Source organism: Arachis ipaensis, chromosome B5, assembly GCF_059453495.1.
Source record: "Arachis ipaensis isolate K30076 ecotype BB chromosome B5, ASM5945349v1, whole genome shotgun sequence".
In the NCBI taxonomy this organism is placed as follows: domain Eukaryota; kingdom Viridiplantae; phylum Streptophyta; class Magnoliopsida; order Fabales; family Fabaceae; genus Arachis; species Arachis ipaensis.
The window spans coordinates 72,875,916-72,896,453 of NC_142440.1; the positions used below are offsets into that span (position 1 = coordinate 72,875,916).

At 40.1% G+C, this 20,538-nt stretch overlaps 1 non-coding gene across 1 annotated transcript; it reads left to right on the plus strand.

Moving 5' to 3' along the window:
• Positions 1 to 12,505: 12,505 nt before the first annotated feature.
• LOC148564614 (small nucleolar RNA R71) lies at positions 12,506 to 12,613 on the plus strand. Its single transcript, XR_015883935.1, has one exon. It is a non-coding gene; the product is annotated as a small nucleolar RNA R71 (small nucleolar RNA).
• The last annotated feature ends 7,925 nt before the right edge of the window (positions 12,614 to 20,538 follow it).

Genomic DNA, 20,538 nt, shown 5'->3' on the forward strand with positions numbered 1-20,538 from the left:
ATGATCCATAGCTTCTCCATTACAGAGAGAGGCATAAGGTTTATACTTGACCCTAGGTCACACAGAGCCTTCTCAAAGGTCATGGTGCCTATGGTATAAGGGATTAAGAATTTTCCAGGGTCTTGTATCTTCAGAGGTAATTTCTGCCTAGTCAAGTCATCCAGTTCTTTGATGAGCAATGGAGGTTCATCCTCCCAAGTCTCATTACCAAACAACTTGGCATTTAGCTTCATAATTGCTCCAAGGTACTTAGCAACTTGCTCTTCAGTAACCTCTTCATCCTCTTCAGAGGAAGAATACTTATCAAAGCTCATAAATGGCAGAAGTAAATTCAATGGAATTTCTATGGTCTCTGTGTGAGCCTCAGATTCCCATGGTTCCTCATCAAGGAACTCCATAGAGGCCAGTGGATGTCCATTGAGGTCTTCCTCAGTGGAGATCACTGTCTCTTCCTTCTCTCCATGTTCGGCCTTGTGGGTTGTGGTTATGGCCTTGCATTCTCTTTTTGGATTCTCTTCTGTATTGCTTGGGAGAGTACTAGGAGGGAGTTCAGTAATTTTCTTACTCAGCTGACCCACTTGTGCCTCCAAATTTCTAATGGAGGACCTTATTTCAGTCATGAAACTTTGAGTGGTTTTGATTAGATCAGAGACAATGGTTGCTAAGCCAGAGTGGCTTTGCTTAGAATTCTCTGTCTGTTGCTGAGAAGATGATGGAAAAGGCTTGCTATTGCTAAACCTGTTTCTTCTACCATTATTGTTGTTGAAACCTTGTTGAGGTCTCTGTTAATCCTTCCATGAGAGATTTGGATGATTTCTCCATGAAGGATTATAGGTGTTTCCATAGGGTTCTCCCATGTAATTCACTGGTGCACGAAATTGTGATCTAAGGCAACGGCGCCAAAAACTCTGTACGCACGTCTTAATAAATCATTTTTTTTCATTCACAACTTCGATACAACTAACCAGCAAGTGCACTGGGTCGTCCAAGTAATAAACCTTACGTGAGTAAGGGTCGATCCCACGGAAATTGTTGGTATGAAGCAAGCTATGGTCATCTTGTAGATCTCAGTCAGGCGGATATCAAATGGTTATGGAGTTTTCGAAAATAGATAAGAAATAAATAGAGAATAAAGATAGAAATACTTATGTATATCATTGGTGAGAATTTCAGATAAACGTATAGAGATGCTTTCGTCCCTCTGAACTTCTGCTTTCCTGCTGTCTTCATCCAATCAGTCCTACTCCTTTCCATGGCTGGCTTTATGTAAGGACATCACCATTGTCAATGGCTACTTTTCATCCTCTCTGTGAAAATGGTCCGATGCGCTGTCACTGCATGGCTAATCATCTGGAGGCATCACCGTGGTCAATGGCTGCATCCTATCCTCTTGTGAAAATGGTCCAAATGTTCTGTCACAGCACGGCTAATCATCTGAGGTTCTCGATCATACTGGAATAGGATTCACCCTCCTTTTGCGTCTGTCACTACACCCAGCACTCGCGAGTTTGAAGTTCGTCACAGTCATTCAATCCCAGAATCCTACTCGGAATACTGATGATTGGATTTTTGACGGTTTAGAATTTCACAAATGAAATCTCGTTGAAGTATAGTCTCTAAACCAACAATAATCCTTTCATGCAAAAATTTGTTTGTCACAAGTACAAACCCCTAAAATCTATAAACCGAAGTATTTAAACCTCGGGTCGTTCTCCCTAGGAATTGTAATGAAGTATCTTGTTATTGGTTGTGAATTATATTTGGGGTTTTTAAGCTTTTGGGCAAGAAATATAAATGGCAAGGAAAATAAACTAACAACTAACAAAGCTCTTGGCAAGATATGAGAACTAGAAGTCCTATCCTAGTTATCCTTCTCAATTGTGATGAGAATTGTTCATTGCTACCACTTAGTTAACCCTTACTAAAGAAAGGAAAGTCAAGTGGATGAATTGACTTGAGCCACAAGTCCTAGCCAACTCCCAAGGAAAGACTAGCTTTAGTGCACTCCAAACCAATTAGCAATCTCTCCAATTATCAATCAACAAAGGAATTAGATAACTCAAGTGTCACTAATTACTCTACCTAGGCCAAGAGGAACAAAATCTAACTAATAGCTATAAGAGACATTTCAACAAACACATAAAGTGCAATAGAAGTAAACATTATTAATTGCAAGAATTAAAGGCATCTACAACTACAAAAACAAGAGATCAACAATAGAAAAGCAAAGAAGACACATTTATTATGAATTACCTCTTATTGAATTGGAAGAATGTAGAAAGAACAATACTAGAGATCCACAACAAAATATAAGAACAACATAAAGGAAATTACAACAAAAGAGTAGAAGAAAATTGAATGTAGCAACAAAGAATTGAGAGATAGAAATGGAAGAGAGCAAAGATTAAAACCTAGATCTAAGAACTAAACCTAATCCTAATCCTAATTCTAGAGAGAAGTGAGAGCTTCTCTCTCTAAAACCCTAAAGTAAAGTGATTAGTTAGTTGGAAGTGATGGTTATCACAATAATGATGCCTTCCCCTTAATCCTTCATCCTTTTATTCCTTTCCCTTAGCAGTTTGGCGCCAAAAATGGGTTCAGAAACCCTCTCAAATCGCCAGGCACGTGTTGCATTAGTGGGGTCATGTGCCCTCATCGACGCGTGCGCGCACGATACGCGTGCGCGTCCCTGGCTAATTCTGCGATGTGCGCGCGAGCGCCTTGTGCGCGTGCGCGTGCATGGCTGACTTTGCTTCTTTGACTTTTTATGCTTCTCTCCACTTGTATGCTTCCTTCCTTGCTTCCTTTGATCCATGCCTAGCCTATTTCAATCCTGGAATTACTAGCAAACACATCAAGGCATCTTATGGAATCAAACAGAAACTAGAATTCATCAAAATAAGGCTTAAAAAGCATGTTTTTACAGAGATAACAAAACCATGCTAATTCTTAGGCTAAATGTGACAAAAGGTTATCAAAATACTTTAAATTCAATGCAAAACAAACCGTCAAATTGGGGTTTGTCAACCTCCCCACACTTAAGCCTTAGCATGTCCTCATGCTAAAATAAGAAGGAACTAAGGGTTATGACATTTATTGAATGCAACTAAACTATATGAGTCCTATCTAAATGCAACTATCTAAAGCAATTGGAAATGCTTAGTTCAAACAAATCAATTCCCAAGAGAGCATGTGTAAGCACAAGAGCTAGGTAATAAGGACTAAGTCCAAACCACAATTGTATTGAATTGTCAAAAAGAGTTCAAACTTGAAAGAATATAGATAATATAGATGAATACATGTGATTGAACTTTTGAACCCTCACCGGATGTGTATCCGCTCTATTCACTCAAGTGTTTAAGGGTTAATTCACTCAATTCTCTTCTAATCGTGTTTTCCAAAATTTGATTTTCTTCTAACAATCAACATTTATTCAATGCATGCATACATTCATCATGAGGTCTTTCATTTAGGTTGTAATGGGGTTAGGGTCAAGGTAGGATCATTTATGGTCAAGTGGACTAGGATTTGAATCTTTGATTAGCATAGACTTTCCCACCTAACCTATTTAATGACCTATACAAATGCGAGCTATCTTAACTACCCATTCTTCACTTTTTCTTACATACTCATGCATTTTTTTTTTCATTTCTCAATACTTATGCATTGATTCTTATTGAGCTTCACTTTGGGGCATTTTGTCCCCTTTATTGCTTCTCTTTTTTTTTTCTTTCTTTTTCTATATACATTTTTTTCTTTTCTTTTCTTTTCATCATTTTTTTTTCTTTATATATATATTTTTTTCTCTTTTTCTTCTTTCAAACTAAATGCGAGAACATCAATGCATAAGGTCTCTACACTTAATCAATACATGAATATGTGCCCAATTCCTAAACATAAAAGTGTATTGCCCCTTTTTATCCCATCCAATGTTCCCAAGCCTCACCAACTTGAATAATACACACTCTCACTAGCCTAGGCTAATCAAAGATCCAAACAAGGACTTTTCATTGGTTTTCCGCCTTGGGCTTGTAATGAGCTAAAATAAGAATGAGTTGGTTAAGCATAGGCTCAAAATTGGCTAACAATGGAGAGTAAAAGGTTGGCTATTTGGGTAAGTGGCAAATGAAATAATGGCCTCAATCATATAAATGCACAAACACAAGAATTAAACGGATATATAGAATCAAGCAAATTAAGGATCACAATCATGGAAAGAGAACAATTTCACACAAGAATGGAAAATAAGTGGTTATAAAATGTAACCACATCAATAGGCTCAAGTCTCACAAGCTTGTGTTCTCAATTCAATACATGCCTCACAAGGTATGAAATTCAAGCAAGTTTCAAAAATTCTTTTTCAATCAATTGGGTTAATGCCCTATATTTAAGCTCCTTGAAAAAAAAAACCTCAATGTTTGACTAAGCATTGTTGTGATTGAAAAGTTCGAAAATTTTCTTAGTTCACCCTTTCCTTTTTCACTTAGAACCAATATATTATGCAAAAGGGTGCCTAAGTTTCACTTAAAATATGATTTCTAATCACAACCGCAAACTAAAAACAAAGATAAACAAAATGTATAAAGAAGAATCCAACTAAAAGTACGGAATCTATCATCCAAAAGATCTAAAAATATCCAAAAGCATCAAAATATCTAAGATCCAAAATAAGCAATAAAAGTATCCAAAGCAAACTAGAAATGGCATCAAAATATATACAAAGATGTGCAAATATAGGATAACTAGGCTGAAAAGTTCACCGGTTCCCAGATAATGCTACCGGTGCCCTCCCCACACTTAAAATCAAGCATCGTCCTCGATGCTAAACCGGAGGATCAGTGGGAGGTACAACGATAGGCTCTGGCTCTGACTGTGGCTGTGGGACCGGCTGAGGGACGGGCTCCTCCTGAGTCTGAGGTGGCTCTGTAGTGTCAGGGGCATTCTGCTGAGCCGGCGCCTCCGCGTCCTCCTCCTGATGATCCTGCTCATCGGAGGCCGGAGAATCGGGAAGCGGAGGTAGCTCAGCGCCCAGAGAGATAAGTGCCTGGTCCATCCGATCCAAACGGCGTCTGACATGGTGTCGCTCTCGCTCTAAGAACCGGAAGAGACGCTGGACCAGGAGATAGGTAGGCTCAGGTGCTGCTGGAGGGTCTGTAGATGGTGAAGGAGCTGCGGGTGTCGAAGATGATGGGCCAGCTGTAGGGGCTGGTGGTGAAGGTGTCCCTACGACAGCTCTAGCCCGAGAGCGGCGTCTAGCAGGTGGTTTCTCGTGCACCCAAACACCCCAGGGGATAGTAACCTCCCTGTCATCTGCATCAGCTGGTGGTGGTCGCACATCATCATCTGACCACGGGACATTAGCTAAGGCTGCCATACTCGTGACCAATGTAGGAAACGGAAGTAGGCCACGAATATGCGCCCGCCACATGCACTGTCGGATAAGCCTAGGGAAGGAGACATCCTTCCCCTCCATAACACACCCGATCAGCAAAAGCATCTCCATGGGGACCTCAGAAAAGTGGGTGGTAGGCAGGACGTAGTGGGCGAAGATCATAACAGACAAAGAACAATCATAACAGACAAAGAACAATCATGATGTTGCAATGAATAAGCAAAAGTGAACAAGTAAACCAAAAAAATGCAAGCTTCATTAAAGTCAACAACTCATATTCACAAGGCGATAATATCAACATATAGTTGAAGGAATTTGTTAAAGATGGTTAAAGGTGAGTGGAAGTGGAATGGTTAAAGAAGTTAGTAAGTTAGAAAAGTGGGTTAGTGATATGATGATATTTATGCGTAATGAAAAGAAAAGTTGTGGTTTATGTTCACGATGATTTTGCAAATCCGAGAAGTCAAAAAGGAAACGGAGATTATGCCCAAAGCTGAAATAAAGATCAAAAATGAAACTAATTTCCTTGAAAATCGGGCAGCATTCCGGCTTAAAATTGGACGTTCCCGGATAGCAACATAGCATGAGCAGTAAGAAGACAATATCAATTAAGCACATCAGCAGTGAAATACAACCCAGCAATACAAATGGCATACGCAGCAGAATAGAGCAGTTTCATATAGCAACATAGAGTCAAACAATGCCTAAATCCACTACTCAGTCCAGATTCGCTAACCACCTAAATCAAACTAAGCTAACTAACTAATCTAATTCCAACTACACTAACGGAATTAACAAAAACAGCGAAACAAAGTAAAACAGAGGAAAGGAGGAACCTGGGTGCAGAGATTGAACCGAGGAAAAGGAGGGAAGAAAAAATGAAGTGAGGCGATGGGAGAACTGGCCGGAGCAGCGCTGGGCACCGGCGGCGATGGTGGTCGCGGCGGTTGGGACAGAGGCAGAGAGGGACGGAGGTCAGAGAGGTACGGAGGTCAGAGGAGGAAGAGAGAAGGGGAGGGAGAAGAGGGGAAGGCAGTGATGGTGGCGTGGCGGCGGAGATGGTAGCGCGGTGGTGGAGATGGTGGCGCGGTGGTGGAGAAAGAGAGGAGTGAGAGAGAGGGAGAGGACGGGTGGTGGTGAGAGGGGAAGAGAAGTCGAGGGCGAGTGGCCGGCGGTGGTGATGGCGCGGCGGCGGCCGGTGCTGCTGCTGCGATGGCAGTTGGGGGAGAGAAGAAGAAGATGGAGGTTGGGGAAATGGGGTGCGCGACTGCGCAGTGTGCTTCGCGAGCTAGGGTTATCCCTATTTTTGAATTGGCGCGAGCGCGCACCTTGCGCGTCCGCGTCCATTGAAAAAAACGTGGGTCCTACGCGTGCGCGTACAATGCGCTTAAGCGGGGATGAGCAAAATAAGGAAGGACGCGTGCGCGTACCGTGCGCGCACGCGTGCATGGAGTTGGGCTAGGGACTTAGGGTTGGCCCAACTCAGGCCTAACTCTCTGGAGAATGGCCTGGGAGTCGCGCCACTAGATTTGCGCGCACGCGGCAAGTACGCGTCCGCGTGCATTGAGGGGAATGGAGAACCACGCGTGAGCGTACAGTGCGCGCTAACGTGGGGTGGCATATTAGGCAGGGGCGCGTGCGCGTACCATGCGCGCACGCGTACATGAGATTGGGCCTGAGGCTTAGAATGGGCTTGAGGCACGCCCAACTCTCTGGTCCATGGCCTAGTTTGGTTGCACCACGCAAGGACGCGTGCGCGGCAAGTGCGCGTCCGCGTACTTTGACGAGTTTGTGAAATGGCGCGCTGGCGCGATGCATGCGCTCGCGCAGGTCTGGTTGGGCCTGGGGCCCAGAGCTAGCCCAGAAATGGCTTAACTCTCTGGGGTTTGGCTCAATCTTTTGCAGCAGAAAATCGGCGCGTCGGGACGCATGCGCGTACGTTGTGCGCGCGCGTCGACGCCCCCCCTTTTTTTTTTTTCAGAAGAAAAAAAAACTTGCTGGGTCCTCCCCTTAGTGTTCACAACTCTTATTTACTCAACCATCATACAATTCACAAAAATGCAATTTTTGATATTATTCATCTAATACTAAACACAACATGCATGTGACTAAGCTAACAATTAAGTTGTACAAACAAATTATGTGAAATATCTACCTACAATGGTAACTCAAATCACTTATTAGGCAAATTCAAAAGAGAATGGAAAGAGTTTACCATGGTGGGGTGTCTCCCACCTAGCACTTTTAGTTTAAGTCCTTAAGTTGGACATTTTGAGATGCTTATTGTCATGGTGGCTTATGTTTGTACTCATCCTTGAATCTCCAAGGATCTTTGCTCCTCAATTGGTTGACAGAATTTCCAACCATATTCATCAAACTTGGGCAAAGTTCTACCCAAGATATGAGTCCCCATAGTTGGTCTTCACATAGCGAACCGGGATCCCATATCTTGTCTTCACACCCATCCGTTAGTTGAGTTTCATGGTTTAGTCGGATGAGCGGTTGACATAAAGGTGATTGACACATAGAATTCTCTTTACTCCACCAATGCTTCCTCCTAGATCCATATAAAGCAATTCTTGTCCCAACATCATCCCTATACCTTGAGGCCTTGGCCTTGATAAGCTTAACACCTATTTTCCAACCACTACACAGCTCGTTTTTACTTTTAATTCCACAAAGAGTTCTAAGTTGACCATCATTTTCAAGCAAACCATATTTAAGTGAGAGATTAAAGCTTAGAGGTAGAGATTTTACCCACTTAAATGTTGTATTGGATGGTAACTTGGGAAGGGAGACTTCCCCACACTTAGACAATGCATCCTTGTGCTCTTCTTTGTGTATTTCCACCTCTTTGCGAGCTTCCTTGATTCCAACCTTTCCCTTTTTATCACATAGCTTGGTGTTGTCTTCAAGAACTTTGATTTCTTGTCTAATGGGAGGTGGTTCAATTTTGGACAGAAATTCATTGATGAATAAATCCATTTCTTGGTCAACCTCTTCATATTCTTCAATTTCGATATACACCAAGCCAACGTTTTCCTCTTGGTAGCTCTCTTTCTCATTGCTCACCAAGGGTATGGGAGGGGATTCCATTGTAGAGAGAAATTCATCCATGATTGAATCCATCTCTTGATAAGTCTCTTCCAAGTCTCCAACGATGATATGCCGTGGGGGTTGCGCACCCTCTTCAACTTCAATATCAAGCTCCTTGGAAGAGTGCTCCATGAGACTACATTCCCTTGGACTTTCAACATCTCCTAAATCTTCGACCACCTCTTCCTTTTCTTCAATGATCATAGGCTCCTCCAATTGTTCCAACACAAAATTTGACTCCTCATTCTCCACCGAATTTTTCAATTTCTCCTTCATGCTTTGCTCTTCTTTTGACTTTTCACATGTGGTCACGGAAGTACCTTGAGTATTCAAGCATTGGTGGGCTAAAGTGTGCACCACCTTGGTCAAATTGGTCACAAACTCAAGTGTATCCCGCTTCATGGCTTCTTGTCCTTGGAGTAACAAAGTGAGAGGATCGTCTATTGGGGCTTGGGGTGAATAGGAAGGTTCATTATTTTGGAGGGAGGGTTCATGGTAGGAAGGTGGTTCTTCTTGGTAAAGGTATGGAGATGATGAGTATTGAGGTGGTTCTTGGGAGTAATCTTGATATGGTTGTGGTGATTCTAGAGGTTCTTGCTCATAATGGCCATAAAAATATGGTATGGATGATTGGTTATATGATGGATATGGATCATAGGGTGGTGCTTGGTGATGAAAGGCTTGTGAGAATGGTTGAGGTTCATGTTGAGGGTGAGAGTCATAGGCATATGGTGGCGGTGCTTGGAAGTCACAAGGTGATTCACCATAGCCATTGGGTTGGCATGCATTAGGATGTGAATTATACCTATAAGTGTCCGGAGGTTGATGCCAATAGGAGTGATCAATTCCTTGAGGCTCCTCCCATCTTGGAGTGTTCCATCCTTGGTACATGTTAGCATTGAAGTCCACATTTCCTACAACGCACTTAGAACCAAACTCAAAGCCAAAGTGGTGAGAATTCATAATGAGAGAACAAAATAAAACTAACAAAAATTAAGAAACAACAAAAGATAAACCTATTCACAATATTCACATATGTATAATACCCAATAACACAACACCATTGCAAATCCCCGGCAACGGCGCCATTTTGATGATTGGATTTTTGACGGTTTAGAATTTCACAAATGAAATCTCGTTGAAGTATAGTCTCTAAACCAACAATAATCCTTTCATGCAAAAATTTGTTTGTCACAAGTACAAACCCCTAAAATCTATAAACCAAAGTATTTAAACCTCGGGTCGTTCTCCCTAGGAATTGTAATGAAGTGTCTTGTTATTGGTTGTGAATTATATTTGGGGTTTTTAAGCTTTTGGGCAAGAAATATAAATGGCAAGGAAAATAAACTAACAACTAACAAAGCTCTTGGCAAGATATGAGAACTAGAAGTCCTATCCTAGTTATCCTTCTCAATTGTGATGAGAATTGTTCATTGCTACCACTTAGTTAACCCTTACTAAAGAAAGGAAAGTCAAGTGGATGAATTGACTTGAGCCACAAGTCCTAGCCAACTCCCAAGGAAAGACTAGCTTTAGTGCACTCCAAACCAATTAGCAATCTCTCCAATTATCAATCAACAAAGGAATTAGATAACTCAAGTGTCACTAATTACTCTACCTAGGCCAAGAGGAACAAAATCTAACTAATAGCTATAAGAGACATTTCAACAAACACATAAAGTGCAATAGAAGTAAACATTATTAATTGCAAGAATTAAAGGCATCTACAACTACAAAAACAAGAGATCAACAATAGAAAAGCAAAGAAGACACATTTATTATGAATTACCTCTTATTGAATTGGAAGAATGTAGAAAGAACAATACTAGAGATCCACAACAAAATATAAGAACAACATAAAGGAAATTACAACAAAAGAGTAGAAGAAAATTGAATGTAGCAACAAAGAATTGAGAGATAGAAATGGAAGAGAGCAAAGATTAAAACCTAGATCTAAGAACTAAACCTAATCCTAATCCTAATTCTAGAGAGAAGTGAGAGCTTCTCTCTCTAAAACCCTAAAGTAAAGTGATTAGTTAGTTGGAAGTGATGGTTATCACAATAATGATGCCTTCCCCTTAATCCTTCATCCTTTTATTCCTTTCCCTTAGCAGTTTGGCGCCAAAAATGGGTTCAGAAACCCTCTCAAATCGCCAGGCACGTGTTGCATTAGTGGGGTCATGTGCCCTCATCGACGCGTGCGCGCACGATACGCGTGCGCGTCCCTGGCTAATTCTGCGATGTGCGCGCGAGCGCCTTGTGCGCGTGCGCGTGCATGGCTGACTTTGCTTCTTTGACTTTTTATGCTTCTCTCCACTTGTATGCTTCCTTCCTTGCTTCCTTTGATCCATGCCTAGCCTATTTCAATCCTGGAATTACTAGTAAACACATCAAGGCATCTTATGGAATCAAACAGAAACTAGAATTCATCAAAATAAGGCTTAAAAAGCATGTTTTTACACTTAAGCACAATTATGGAAGAGATAACAAAACCATGCTAATTCTTAGGCTAAATGTGACAAAAGGTTATCAAAATACTTTAAATTCAATGCAAAACAAACCGTCAAATTGGGGTTTGTCAAATACCACAGACAAGGTTTAGACTTTCCAGACTCTCATGAATGCCGCCATCAATCTAGCTTATACCACGAAGATTCTGACTAAGAGATCCAAGAGATACTCATTCAATCAAAGGTAGAACAGAAGTGGTTGTCAGGCACGCGTTCATAGGGAATGATGATGATTGTCACGTTCATCACATTCATGTTGAAGTGCGAATGAATTTCTTAGAAGCGAAATAAGTTGAATTGAATATAAAACAGTAGTACTTTGCATTAAATCATGAGGAACAGCAGAGCTCCACACCTTAATCTATGGAGTGCAGAAACTCTACCATTGAAAAATACATAAGTGAATTCAGGGTAAGCATGGCCGAGTGGCCAGCCTCCCATGGAGGTCTAGAGATCTAAAAATGATCAAAAGATGATCCCCCCAGATCATAAGATGTCTAATACAATAGTAAAAAGTCCTATTTATACTAAACTAGTTACTAGGGTTTACAGAAGTAAGTAATTGATGCATAAATCCACTTCTGGGGCTCACTTGGTGTGTGCTTGGGCTGAGCTTGAATGTTACACGTGTAGAGGCTCTTTCTGGAGTTGAACACCAGGTTGTAACGTGTTTCTGGCGTTCAACTCTGGTTCGTGACGTGTTTCTGGCATTTAACTCCAGACTGCAGCATAGAACTGGCGTTCAACACCCTTTTGCATCGTCTAAACTCGGTCAAAGTATAGACTATTATATATTGATGGAAATCCCTGGATGTCTACTTTCCAACGCAATTAGAAGCGCGCCATTTTAAGTTCTGTAGCTCCAGAAAATCCACTTTGAGTGCAGGGAGGTCAGAATCCAACAGCATCAGCAGTCCTTCTTCAACCTCTGAATCTGATTTTTGCTCAAGTCCCTCAATTTCAGTCAGAAAATACATGAAATCACAGAAAAACACACAAACTCATAGTAAAGTCCAGAAATGTGAATTTAACATAAAAACTAATGAAAACATCCCTAAAAGTAACTAGATCCTACTAAAAACATACTAAAAACAATGCCAAAAAGCGTATAAATTATCCGCTCATCATTCACCTCTTCCATTGTTGGGTTCTCAGGATCATAAGCTTCTTCTTTAGAGGAAGCTTCCTTAGTACTGCCTGGTGCAGCTTGCATTCCAGATAGACTCTGAGAAATCATATTGACTTGCTGAGTCAATATTTTATTCTGAGCCAATATGGCATTCAGAGTATCAATTTCAAGAACTCCTTTCTTTTGATTTGTCCCATTATTCACAGGATTCCTTTCAGAAGTGTACATGAATTGGTTATTTGCAACCATTTCAATGAGTTCCTGAGCTTCTGCAGGCGTCTTCTTCAGATGAAGAGATCCTCCAGCAGAGCTATCCAATGACATCTTGGATAGTTCAGATAGACCATCATAGAAAATACCTATGATGATCCATTCTGAAAGCATATCAGAAGGGCACCTTCTAATCAATTGCTTGTATCTTTCCCAAGCTTCATAGAGGGATTCACCTTCCTTCTGTCTGAAGGTTTTAACTTCCACTTTAAGCTTGCTTAATTTTTGAGGTGGAAAGAACTTTGCCAAGAAGGCATTGACTAGATTTTCCCAAGAGTTCAGGATTTCTTTAGGTTGTGAATCCAACCATGTCCTAGCTCTGTCTCTTACAGCAAAAGGAAAAAGCATAATTCTGTAGACTTTAGGGTCAACCCCATTGGTCTTGACAGTGTCATAGATTTGTAAGAATTCAGCTAAGAACTGATGAGGATCTTCCAATGGAAGTCCATGAAACTTGCAATTCTATTGCATTAAAGAAACTAATTGAGGCTTAAGCTCAAAGTTGTTTGCTCCAATGGCAGGGATTGAGATGCTTCTTTCATAGAAGTTGGGAGTAGGTGCAGTAAAGTCACCAAGCACCTTCCTTGCATTGTTGGCATTGTTGTTTTCGGCTACCATGGTTTCTTCTTCTTTGAAAAGCTCTGTTAGGCCCTCTAGAGAGAATTATGCTTTAGCTTCTCTTAGTTTTCTCTTCAAGGTCCTTTCAGGTTCAGGATCAGCTCGAACAAGTATGCCTTTATCTTTGTTCCTGCTCATATGAAAGAGAAGAGAACAAGAAAGTAGGGAATCCTCTATGTCACAGTATAGAGATTCCTTGAGGTGTCAGAGGAAAAGAAGAATAGAAGGAGGAGGTAGATAGAAGAGAATTCGAACATATAAAGAAGGATAGAGTTCAAATTGCACCTTGAGGAGGTGTGTTAGTCCCTTAAATAGAAGGATGTGAGAAGAGGGGAAGAATTTTCGAAAATAAATTAAGAAGATTTTGAAATAATAAAAAGAAATTTGAAAATTTGATTGAGATTTTCGAAAATTAAGATTGGGAAAGAAATTAAGTGATTTTTGAAAAAGATTTTGAAATTAGAAATCAAAAAGATATGATTGAGACTTGATTTTGAAAAAGATGTGATTGAAAAGATATGATTGAGAAGATATGATTGAAAATCAAACTAAAAAGAGAGTTTTAAAATTAAATTTGATTTACTTGACTAACAAGAAATTAGAAGATATGATTCTAGAATTAAAACTTTTGATCCTTTCTTAATAGGCAAGTAACAACTAGAAAATTTTGAAGTAAATCATTAATTATAACAAGGATTTTCGAAAATAATAAAAATGGAAAGAAATTGATTTTGAAGAGATATGATTGAAAAGATATGATTTGAAAAAGATTTGATTTTGAAAAATTATGAAAATTTGAAAAAAATTTGAGTTAAAAACAAAATCTTCCCTCTAGTGTCCTTCTGGCGTTAAACGCCTAGAATGGCATCCATTCTGGTGTTTAATGCCCAAAATGCTACCTTTTTGGGCGTTAAAGGCCCACCCAGGTACTCTGGCTGGCGTTTAAACGCCAGTTTTCCTTCTTCACTGGGCGTTTTGAACGCCCAGCTTTTTCTGTTTGATTCCTCTGCTGAATGTTCTGAATCTTCAATTCTCTGTATTATTGACTTGAAAAGACATAGTTTTGAGAAATTTTTTTTTTGAATTTTTCAATGATGAGAAACAATCAAAATATAATTAATTTTAGGAAACTCAAATCAAACAAACAATGCATGCAGGACACCAAACTTAAAAGTTTTCATATAGGAGACACTAACAAATTGAGAATGCATATGAGAAACAACAAAACACACAAAACAAGAGAATTTAAAGATCAGAGCAATGAAATCATCAAGAACAACTTTAAGATTAATGAAGAACATATTGCATGTTTTCGAAAAATGCAAGAAGAATGCAATTGACACCAAACTTAAAAATTGATACTAGACTCAAACAAGAAACATAAAATATTTTTCATTTTTATGATTTTATAAATTTTTTTGTGATTTTCGAAACTTATATGGAAAAGAAAATAAAGGGATTCAAAAATTTTAATAAGAATTCCAGGAATCATGCAATGTTAGTCTAAAGCTTCAGTCTAAAAAGATTAGACATGGTTAGCCAAGCTTCAGCAGGACATTACATTCAGCAGCTAAATTGATGAGAATCAATCAGCTTTTGTGATGATAAAAGCATCACCTTGAAACTCTAGAATTCATTCTTAAAAATTCTGAAAAATAATAAGAAAAGTACCTAATCTAAGCAACAAGATGAACCGTCAGTTGTTCAAACTCGAACAATCCCCGGCAACGGCGCCAAAAACTTGGTGCACGAAATTGTGATCATCAACAATGGCTCCAAAGGACTTGGAGCTCTTAAACATGAATCACACTTTGTCACAATTTCGCACAACTAACCAGCAAGTGCACTAGGTCGTCCAAGAAATAAACCTTACGTGAGTAAGGGTCGATCCCACGGAGACTGTCGGCTTGAAGCAAGCTATGGTCACCTTGTAAATCTCAGTCAGGCTAATTCAGATGGTGATGGAGAATTGATAATTAAAAGATAAATAAAACATAAAATAAAGATAGAGATACTTATGTAATTCTTTGGTTGGAATTTCAGATAAGCGTATGAAGATGCTTTGTTCCTCCTGAACCTCTGCTTTCCTGTTTCCTTCTTCCAATCATTCATACTCCTTTCCATGGCAAGCTTTATGTTGGGCATCACCGTTGTCAATGGCTACTTTCCGTCCTCTCAGTGAAAACGTTCCAAATGCGCTGTCACCTCATGACTAATCATCTGTCGGTTCTCGATCATGTTGGAATAGGATCCATTGATCATTTTGCGTCTGTCACACGCCCAACAATCACGAGTTTGAAGCTCGTCACAGCCATCCTTTCCCAGATCCTACTCAGAATACCACAGACAAGGTTTAGACGTTCCGGATCTCAGGAATGGCCGCCAATAATTCTAGCCTATACCACGAAGGTTCCAACCTTAGATTAGAAACCCAAGAGATACACATTCAAGCTTGTTTGCATGTAGAATGGAAGTGGTTGTTAGTCACGCGTTCATAGGTGAGAATGGTGATGAGTGTCACATAATCATCACATTCATCATGCTCTTGGATGCGAATGAATATCTTGGAGAAGAAATAGACTTGAGTTGAATAAAGAAACAATAGTACTTTGTATTAATTTATGAAGAACAGCAGAGCTCCACACCTTAATCTATGGTGTGTAGAAACTCCACCGTTGAAAATACATAAGAACAAGGTCCAGGCATGGCTGAATGGCCAGCCTCCAAACGTGTCTAAGATAGCATAAGACTTATCAAAGATCTCCAATACAATAGCAAAAGGTCCTATTTATAGAAAACTGGTAGCCTAGGGTTACAGAAATGAGTAATTAATGCAGAAATCTTCTTCCGGGCCCACTTGGTATGTGGTTGGGCTGATCATTGAAGCTTCCATGTGTAGAGACTTTTCTTGGAGTTAAACGCCAGCTTTTGTGCTAGTTTGGGCGTTTAACTCCAGCTTTTGTGCCAGTTTTGGAGTTAAACGCCAGAATTCTTGAGCTGACTTGGAACGCCTGTTTGGGCCATCAAATCTTGAGAAAAGTATGGACTATTATATATTGCTGGAAAGTCCAAGATGTCTACTGTCCAACGCAATTGAGAGCGCGCCAATTGGGCTTTTGTAGCTCCAGAAAATCCACTTTGAGTGTAGGGAGGTCAGAATCCAACAGCATCTGCAGTCCTTTTTCAGCCTCTGAATCAGATTTTTGCTCAGGTCCATCAATTTTAGCCAGAAAATACCTGAAATCACAGAAAAATACACAAACTCATAGTAATGTCCAGAAGAGTGATTTTTATTTAAAAACTAATAAAAACATAATAAAAACTAACTAAAATATTCTAAAAATATACTAAAAACAATGCCAAAAAGCGTATAAATTATTCGCTCATCAAGCGGCTAAATCAAACCGTCCCTAACCATGTGCTTGTGTCATGAAGGTCCAAGTGAAAAGCTTGAGACAGAGTGGTAAAATTCGTGATCCAAAGCAAAAAGAGTGTGCTTAAGAACTCTGGGCACCTCTAACTGGGGACTCTAGCAAAGCTCAGTCACAATCTGAAAAGATTCACCTAGTTATGTGTCCGTAGCATTTATATATCCGATGGTAATACTGGAAAACAAAATGCTAAGGGTCACGGCCAAGACTCATAAAGTAGCTGTGTTCAAGAATAAAAAAGAAATTAACTAAGAAAATCAATAACATTATCTGTATTTTTGAGTTCCTAAAGTGGCCAACAATTCTGAACTCCAATGGATAGAGAGATGCAAAAACTATTCAGAGGCAAAAAGCCACTAGTCCCGCTCATCTAATTAAAACTAATCTTCATTGATATTTTTGAAATGTATTGTATTTTCTCTTCTTTTTATCTTATTTTGTTTTTGGTTGCTTGGGGACAAGCAACAATTTAAGTTTGGTGGGTTGTGATGAGCGGATAATTTATAAGCTTTTTGACATTGTTTTTAGGTAGTTTTTAATATGTTTTAGTTACTTTTTAGTATATTTTTATAGTTTTTATGCAAAAATTTATATTTCTGGATTCTACTATGAGTTTGTATATTTTTTTTTCAATTTCAGGTATTTTCTGGCTAAAATTGAGGGATCTGAGCAAAAGTCTGATTCAGAGGCTGAGAAATGGCTGTAGATGCTGTTGGATTCTGACCCTCCTGCACTTGAAGTAAATTTTCTGGAGCTACAGAAGCCCAATTGGTGCGCTCTCTATTGAGTTGGAAAGTAGACATCTTGGGATTTCCAATGATATATAATAGTCCATACTTTGGCCGAGATTTGATGGCCCAAACTGGCGTGCAACGCCAGCCAGATACACTTTTCTGGCGTAAAACGCCGGAACTGGCACCAGAACTGGAGTTAAACGCCCAAACTGGCATCCAAGCTGGCGTTTAACTCTAGAAAAGGCCTATGCACGTGTAAAGCTCAATGCTTAGCCCAAGCACACACCAAGTGGGCCCCGGAAGTGGATTTCTGCACTATATGCACTTAGTTACTTATTTTCTGTAATCCTCAGTAACTAGTTTAGTATAAATAGTACTTTTTACTATTGTATCTAGAGAAGCTTATGCCACTTTTCACATTGGGAGGCTGGCCATTCGGCCATGCCTAGACCTTTTTCTCTTATGTATTTTCCAACGGTGGAGTTTCTATACCTCATAGATTAAGGTGCGGAACTCTGTTGTTCTTCATGAATTAATGCAAGTACTATTGTTTCTCTTTCAATTCACGCTTACTTCTTCTCCAAGATATACTCTCATACTTAATTCAGTTAAGTCAGAATGAAGAGGTGACTCGTGACAATCACCCACTATCTTCGTTACTCGCTTAGCCAAGATCTGCGTGCCTGACAACCACAAGCGGTCTACATGATGTTCAACGTAGTCATTGGACGACAGCCGGAGTATAGTCTCTTGGGTTTCTGATCCACGGATTTGACTTGCCTCTCCTGACAACAGAGTATTCAAATTCGTGAGATTAGAACCTTCGTGGTAGAGGCTAGAACCAATTGGCAGCATTCTTGAGATCCAAAAAGTCTAAACCTTGTTTGTGGTATTCCGAGTAGGATCTGGGATGGGATGACTATGATGAGCTTCAAACTCACGAATGTTAGGCGCAGTGACAGTGTGCAAAAGGATAGAGAGATCCTATTCCAACACAAGTGAGAACCGACAGATGATTAGCCGTGCGGTAGCTGTGCCTGGTATTTTTCATCCAAGACGAGAGATTCGACAGTTGATTAGCCGTACAAAAACCGTACCTGGACCATTTTCACTGAGAAAACGGATGGTAGCCATTGACGACGGTGATCCACCAATATACAGCTTGCCATGGAAGGGAGCACGCATGATTGGATGAAGACAATAGGAAAGCAGAGGTTCAGAAGCAACAAAGCATCTCCAAATGCTTATCTGAAATTCCCACCAATGAATTACATAAGTATCTTTATTTTAATTTACATTTTATTTATCTTTCAATTATCAAAACTCATAACCAATTGAATCCACCTGACTAAGATTTACAGGATGACCAAAGCTTGTTTCAAGCCGACAATCTCTGTGGGATCGACCCTTACTCGCGTAAGGCTTTATTACTTGGACGAGTCAGTGCACTTGCTGGTTAGTTGTACCGGAGTTGTGAAAAGTGTGATCACAATTCCGTGCACCAGGTATCATTTTTCTCCTCATGTCCACTAAAGTCATTTCTCTTAACTAACTGGAAGAAGAGGAAGAAAAAGCAACAATCAACCGTCAAGCTAGTGACGTTAAAGAAGAGCTTGTTGGGAGGCAACCCAACTACTAGTATCCTTGGTTTTGCAGTTACTTTGGTTTTAATTTTATAGTTATTTTGATTTTAGCATTATAGTTGTAACAGCCCAGACCACCCGCTAGCACGATATTGTCCGCTTTGGCACACAAGGCCTCACGGTTTTGCCTTTGACGATAGGGATGCTAGCCGAAGCCCCCCACACTCACTCGTCAAAACGCGTCATGCTAGGGAGAGGTATCCACACCCTTATAAGGCATGCTTCGTTCCCCTCCCCAACCGATGTGGGCCTTACAATCCACTCCCCTAAGGGAGTCCAGCGCCCTCGCTGGCACATCGATCCGAGTTCTGGCTCTGATACCATCTGTAACAGCCCAGACCACCCGCTAGCACGATATTGTCCGCTTTGGCACACAAGGCCTCACGGTTTTACCTTTGACGATAGGGATGATAGCCGAAGCCCCCCACACTCACTCGTCAAAATGCGTCATGCTAGGGAGAGGTATCCACACCCTTATAAGGCATGCTTCGTTCCCCTCCCCAACCGATGTGAGCCTTACACAAGGCTCTGAGCTTCAATGACTAGGAAGGTCAAATATGATTAAAAGCTCAAAGAGTTATTTTCCTAGTCATATGCTTGTGGTGTAAATGTGTCAAGTAATCCTTGAGACAGAGCACTAAGGTAGCGTTTGTTTTGAGGTACTAAGACAGAGACTGGAAGACTGAGACTCAGTATCATGTTTGTTGGTTCAGAGACTGGAACTAAAATTTCTGTCTCTATCCCGAAAATTTCAGTATTTCAGTACCTTCAAAAATTAGGGACACAGGGACTAAAATTTTTAGAGATGGAGACTAAAATTTTAATAACATTTTATACCTAAAATATCTTTATTTCAATTAATTAATTCTAATTTTATCTTTTGTACAAATTAAATTAGAGTTCCATTCTTATTTCAATTTCTATCTCCCACTTTGCACCAAACAGAATACTGAGATTTATTTCAATCTCTGTCTCTTAGTCTCTGCTCTCAGTCTTAGTCTTTCTGTCTCTGTCTCTCCACCAAAAGCTACCTAAGAGTCGAGATCAAGTGCATTCAACAAAGTATGCCAAAGGCTTTGAGCACCACTGCCTGGGAGTAACTAAAAGAAAAATCAGAACTAAAAGAGAGTTCCCCAGTTAAGTGCTTGTGGTGTTTTTGTGTCAAGTAAAGCTTGAGACAAAGCATTTAACGTCACGGCTAGGCTTAAGGTGCAAAGCACCAAAGAAAAGAGAATGAAAGAAAATTTACTATGTTCAAGGATTAAACCAGAGTATAAAGGCCAGAGAATTCATAATATTATCCGGATTCCAATTCCAAATGACAGTGACATTCCTCTGATTCAAAGGATAGTGAGATGCCAAAGCTATCCAGGATTGTAGTGTATAAACCCCACTTTAAGAGGAGACAGGAGCTTAATTGAACACTCACTTCTCATGAAAATTCACAACCAAAGCCTATATTAGTTTTGGATGCTTGAGGACAAGCAACAATTCAAGTTTGGTGTTGTGATGCGTGAGCATCTTTCCATTTGCATTCAAATGGTTGAGTTTAATCAAGATTCAAATATCTTTTAGCCACTATGGATGCTACTTTAAGTCGTGTATAATTCTATTTATTTCAGGTAGCATTCGGATGGATTTGACGGAGATATAGAAGAAGAGGAAGAAAGTGGATGATGCTATCAACCCTGACCTCCTTCCACTCTAACAGCCAT